Genomic DNA, 6,502 nt, shown 5'->3' with positions numbered 1-6,502 from the left:
ATGTGTGGGATCTGATGTGTCTGGGCTTGGAAATGGCTAAGTTGTGCTGAACGACCTGGACCTTTTCTTGAAGGTTCCTTGAAGCACCAGAAGAGGTTCCTCCACAGTTTCTAAGATCCCTCACAGTCTAGCATATTCACACCCTCCCTCTCTTCCTCCCCCAGGTTCCTCCTTCTCCACTGTTTGTGTTGTTATCCGCCTTGTCTGACCTGTCTTTCTCAACCAGTTATCAGAAACAGATCGTGTTACCACAGCTTCCATCTCAATTCCCGCCCCCTCCCCCGCCCCCAAGCGGGTTGAGCCTGTATCCCGCCTCCTTCCTGTCACATCACATTACCACAGTCCCATCTCTCCGCGCATCTGCACAGCTTGTGCTAACGGCCGCCTGCGCCTCAGACCTGCCACCGCCGCCTCCAGCCATGGCAACGTCTCTGCTGAGATTTAGGGCCCTGTGGCCTTCTTCTAACCTCTCCTCATCCTCATCTCCTGGGGAGCCATTGTGCTTCCCTCGCTGTGTGAGAGTGGGCTTGTGTGGTCTTTATGGGGACTCGAGCTTGAAGATATGAAAGACAGTCCTCATAAAGAGATGGTTTGGCCAAAAATCAAATTTACACAATTTCCCACCTACTCAAATGTGGTCAGATAGATGAGACGAGCACTGCTACTTTAAGTTGCACTTATTGCTGACACAGATGTGCACATGTATACACCGCTTGTCTAATCCCTTGCCAATAGATTAGGTGCAGATAACCATGAACCTATTTGTAGCATACCTAATGCCAGGTGTGAGCTAGAGGGGTATAAAGCCCCCCAGCATTGAGCTGTGGAGCAGTGGAAGAACTGTTCTCTGGAATGATGGTTGGTGCTCCAACCAATACTTTTGGGATGAGTTGGGGTGTTGATAATCTAACCTTCTGACCGTTCTTGTCGCAGTATGCAACCAAATCCTCACAGCAGTGCTCCAAAATCTAGTAGAAAGGCTTCCCTAAATAGTAAAGACTCCAACAAAAGCACGGTATGCCTGCAGTTGCACATCTGTGTCAGCAATAAGTGCAATTTGAAGTAGCTGAATGCATTCATTAGAAGAGATGTCCACAAACTTTTTGTCATTTATTTTCTAACTAATTAAAGTGTCTGTGATAGGGAGGAGAGCAGATCCTCTGTCTTGCCCCATAGAGCATCACAGTTGCAGCCGTGTGTCGTCATGTGTCCCTGTGGTCTCTTTCGGCTTAACAGAGGGCAACACCATTCTAGGTGATTTAGCCTGTGAGAAATAGTGCTCTTAAAATAAGTATGTGAAGGTCAATTGTGTGTGTCTACATGATGTGTGGATGCGCATATGCAGGATCTGTGTACTCGTAAAAGACACCTGCAACATTCAGCCGCACTCCTGCCTCAGACGGTTCTCACTGTCTGATGGGATATGTCCTGAGATATCTGGTAATATAACCATTTGGGGAATTTTGAGACCTCAACTCCTCGAATCTAGCCCAGTACTGGATTGGCTAGGTCGGATGACAGAGGAGAACTGTGAGGAATTGTGATTGAATGATGACATACTCTAGATAGTGTAAAAACACCAAATACCAAAGATGAATGGTTAAAAGCAAATTGACAAAAGTATTGGGACATGCTCATTTATAGTTTCTTCCAAAATCAAGGATATTTTAAAAAGAGTTTTCCTTGCTTTTGTTGGAGTAGCTGTCTCCACTGTCCAGGGAACACCTACTACACCTACTTCCTACTAGATTTTAGAGGGGCATTGCTGAGGACACCCCACGTCATCCCAAAAGTATTGAATAGAGCACAATCATTCCGGAGAACACAGTTCCACTGCTCCACAGCTCATAGCTGGGGGGCTTTATATCCCTCTAGCTCTTACCTGGCATTAGGCGTGGTGCCAGTTGGCTCAGGTTTATGTACTCCAGAGAGTACAATTCTATTAGCCGTACTTCTCCAAAGGGGCTAGACAAACTTAGTAGCTGAGTAGCTGAATGCATTCAGTAGTAGGGGTGTCCAAAAACATTTGAACATGTAGAATATTTTTGTATTTTCTTAACAGAAGCTGGAAAGTGCATACTTTAAGAACTACTGTGGGAATCAATCCCCGGTGAGTCCAAGAGAGCATAATTCGGTCCCCCATGGCTTAGCGTAAGACTGGCCAACGTGGGCGTCTGTTAACTGCCTTAACAGAAATGGAATTGGATGGTTAGTGTTGTTCTGCTAGCAGGACGAGCTGAAAAGTGTCTCATGGGAAGCTTCTTTGCACATTTCAATGGCCGCATGTGTGTGAGGATGGGAGACTCATTTAGAGGGTTGAAATTCCCTTAAAGAAGGAGAAAACATTTGGCTTAACTTCTTACATACATTCAGTGGGAACAGCCACAACTGCACGGTCTCTAAATGTCCATTTGGATGCGTGTGTGTATATGTGTGTGTGTGTGTGTGTGTGTGTGTGTATACAATGACATGTTTATCCCTAAGCCCTCATGTTGGCTGTGTAGCTGTGCATTGCTGTGTGGGTGACTGGTCAGGGCTGTCCCTGAGGAGAGCTGCTCGTTAGGGGTGGATTGATGGAGGACTCTGTGGTTTGACTAACGAGCCTGTGGACGGCTGTGCCTGCGGCCAGCACTGAATGACTGTTCCCCCAGCCTCCATTACTCATGTCACACCCCACCGCTCCTCTACAGACTGGGAATACTGCGATCCTGGAGAGTGTCACACACTGCAAGTGCATCTGGAGGGTGGGGAGGTTGGGTTCCATTTTAGCTTTAGCTTTATAATTGTATCTTACTACATTTTTTAGGTAGAACGGGTCTAGTTTTAAACAGCGCCCCCTTCAGTGTTCCATCTAAAAATCTAACACTAAAACAAGTGCACTGCCTGGACCCCAGTAAACAAACCTAGTTTGGCCACAATGGGCTGCCTGCACAGGGCCCGTGAGATGTTGCTCCTTGGAAAACGGTTGGCTCGTAACTCAGCCGCAGCTAAGTGAGGGTTTGTGAGTTTGTTCAAGTCCCAAGTTTTGAGAATGGTGGTGCAGATCAATGTGAGTGTTGTGGTGCAGTGTACAGAGTACGATGTGGTGCAACGGGCAACACCTCTACCTGCCAGTGAGCTACCGCACCATGTGGGAGACTGGGGTTTGATTCTCGGTCTGGGTGAAAATGCTGCACCACATTGGTCCACCTCTGTAATACGACCAACTTTGTAAGTTGCTCTGGATGCAAATGTCAGCTAAATGCTGTAAATCTAAATGTGGTGCAAAAAGTAATTGTCTTTTGAATGATACAGTATGATGAGTTGTGCTTAATAAGACCAGGGACATAAACTTTTTGAACATAACAAGGTTAAAAGAAGAACCGGTTTTCATTTCCAGTTGGCACAGCCACGTAAATGACCTTTGAGAAAGCTTTAAGCAAAGCGATCTCTCCAGTAAGTGGTGGATAAGACAAGTACAGCCCCTGCTCTGACCCTGAACAGGTTGTGGTCACTCAGGTTAATGCGGCACTCAGTGTGCGTGTGCTAATGTGCATGTTCTATTGTAGGGACCAGTACGGCTCGGAGCTCTTCCGTACAGGCTTCTCCAGAGAGAACAGCTACTGGAGCATCCAGCCGCACTGCCTCTACCTGCTCGACTTACGCCACGCCTCCCTGTGCAGCTTTACACAGCCCTGGCAGGTATTTTCCATCTCCTTTTACTTTACACCTCATGTTATTCACCTGCCTGATGTTTCGTTTCCTTCATTAATCCCTGTCCATCTGTGGGGAAAATTGCACACTTTGCACAAACGTAGTTAATCAGCCAAAACATGTTGAGGAAAGTCTTCTTGTTCTGTGTTACACTGGAGCTACACGGCTAATGTAGCTTATACTAATTATCTACTTGCAGATACACTTTTATTTAGGGCCTGTCCACATACGAATATGTAGGGTTTTTTTTTTTTGACCCTGCAGAGCCGTTTTTTTTTTTTTTTTAATCCTCATTCTCATTTTTTAAAAATCTCCATCCTGGAGAGCGTTTTTAAAAATCTCCACCCTGGAGAGCATTTTTAAAAATCTCCATCCTGGAGAGCGTTTTTAAAAATCTCCACCCTGGAGAGTGTTTTTAAAAATCTCCACCCTGAAGAGCGTTTTTAAAAATCTCCACCCTGAAGAGCGTTTTTAAAAATCTCCACCCTGAAGAGCGTTTTTAAAAATCTCCACCCTGAAGAGCGTTTTTAAAAATCTCCACCCTGAAGAGCGTTTTTAAAAATCTCCACCCTGAAGAGCGTTTTTAAAAATCTCCATCCTGGAAGCGTTTTTAAAAATCTCCACCCTGAAGAGCGTTCTTAAAAATCTCCATCCTGGAAGCGTTTTTAAAAATCTCCATCCTGAAGAGCTTTTTTAAAAATCTCCACCCTGAAGAGCGTTTTTAAAAATCTCCACCCTGAAGAGCGTTTTTAAAAATCTCCACCCTGAAGAGCGTTTTTAAAAATCTCCATCCTGGAAGCGTTTTTAAAAATCTCCACCCTGAAGAGCGTTCTTAAAAATCTCCATCCTGGAAGCGTTTTTAAAAATCTCCATCCTGAAGAGCTTTTTTAAAAATCTCCACCCTGAAGAGCGTTTTTAAAAATCTCCACCCTGAAGAGCGTTTTTAAAAATCTCCATCCTGGAAGCGTTTTTAAAAATCTCCACCCTGAAGAGCGTTCTTAAAAATCTCCATCCTGGAAGCGTTTTTAAAAATCTCCATCCTGAAGAGCTTTTTTAAAAATCTCCACCCTGAAGAGCGTTTTTAAAAATCTCCACCCTGAAGAGCGTTTTTAAAAATCTCCATTCTGAAGAGCTTTTTCAAAAATCTCCATCCTTTACTGTGTTTAAGTGGAACTGGAGCAACTATTTGAAAAGTATCTGGACGTGTGCAGGGGGCCTTAGACAAATTGACTTTTGTCCATTTTGTCCATTTGTCCTCCTCTAGGCCTTGGCTGACTGACTACATTTGCTGTATTTGTAATCGTGCACATTCGATTTTCTGAACTATTGTTTTAGGAATGTGTGGAAACAATTTATGTTTTGCATCATCACATTTCATTTTCCCTTTATGAGCATCATGATCTTGCAAGGAGGTTTTAGGGCCGGTTTAAAACAGCCTTTAATTAGTGGCTTAAAGCCTCCAGCTTCTGCAGGAAAATCAATAACATCCAGTGCATAACGACCAGCCCTGCTAATCGCTGTGCACCAATCACTGCCTGTTTTTATCGGCTTAACTGCTGCTAACCACTTTAGGATGTGTCAGGGATGATGGGAAATTTGTCACAGACTTGGCCGACAGCTGCTTGTATTTTATATCATGGCAAATTCGAATCCAAAGTTATTTACAAAGATGAACAGTATTAGGTTCTCTTAAAACCACAGAGCTTCTGGAGCGGGACAGTTAAGTTCATGGCATCGTGACCAAAAAAACAACAACACTGCAATAATAATGTGACCCTTTTTCAGTGTAAGTAAGATGGAAATATGTATATTGGCTGCAGATTAGGTTTTTATACATTCCTTGAGGTACGAATATGAGTGTACCTGTTCTATCTTTCATATAATGTTTTTATTTTATTGCTGTTTGAGGAGGTTGAGTTGAGTTAATGCTGCCACTCGGAAACATAAACTAGGCGGCTGGATGACAAAGGGAGCTTTGAACTTGCTACAGAAACAGGTGTATAAAATGATGGTCTGCTACAGTATACAGAATCTCATCACTCATATCTGTTTTAATATCTTAAGATAATTGATCCATCCGTGCTCTGCCCCCAAAAACCTTCTGTATTAGCATCTGTTGCTGGGTCGGACAAGCTTTACAAAACACTGGCTAGAATCCTGTGAATCCTGTTAAATCCAGTGAAGTCGTTGGAGTTTAGGTTTAACATGTGCATCACTGAGCTGGACTGTGTTCATGTAATGTTCATACACACATAACATTTTGATATTGTAAATAATTAGCACTCTTTTACAAAGAGAGTAAAATTGTCAATGGTTTCTGTAAGTTCAAATAAGTGCTAGCATTTTAGCATTTTAGCATTTAGCATTTTAGCATTTTGTCCTGCAGCCAATTTAGTCCCTTTGTGACCAAAGACACCCTGCAACAAAGTTCTGGCAGTTTTAGGGCATTTTCACACCTAGCGTTCGTTTGCTCTGGTCCAAATCAGGTAAAGAGTTTGTGAATTTGGAGCGTTTTCCCCTTGGTTTGGTTTGTTTTCACGCAGGCAAAAATCAAAGCACACCAAACTGCGTCACAACAAACATGTGAGAATGTTCTCTCATGTCGAAGACCTGTCTGGGGTGGGAGCAAGAAGATAAATACAGGAGGAAAGTCCTTTGTTCTGGACTAGTGCCGATTTCTGTGCAGTTTAACATGGAGCAATGGCAGAGAGGACTAGCTCGAATTTGTGGAGCACACCTGATGGTTGGGTCGGATCGAGGTCAGATCATGTTCTCACCACAAACGATCCACTCCAGAGTTTATTTGGGC

General features: G+C 43.7%; 1 protein-coding gene across 2 annotated transcripts in view; it reads left to right on the top strand.

Annotated features, from left to right (window-relative positions):
• Positions 1 to 3,635: 3,635 nt before the first annotated feature.
• tjp2b (tight junction protein 2b (zona occludens 2)) overlaps positions 3,636 to 6,502 on the top strand; it is a 91,893-nt gene continuing 89,026 nt past the window's right edge. The window contains exon 1 of one of the 2 annotated variants that reach the window (XM_072681507.1): positions 3,636 to 3,681. The gene's annotated coding sequence lies outside the window, so the exon portion shown is untranslated. The remainder of the gene's footprint in view (positions 3,682 to 6,502) is intronic. The other variant, XM_072681506.1, reaches the window with a different exon arrangement.

This window comes from Salminus brasiliensis, chromosome 6 (genome assembly GCF_030463535.1).
Source record: "Salminus brasiliensis chromosome 6, fSalBra1.hap2, whole genome shotgun sequence".
NCBI classification, from domain to species: Eukaryota; Metazoa; Chordata; class Actinopteri; order Characiformes; family Bryconidae; genus Salminus; species Salminus brasiliensis.
This window is presented reverse-complemented; position numbering and strand designations above follow the sequence as displayed.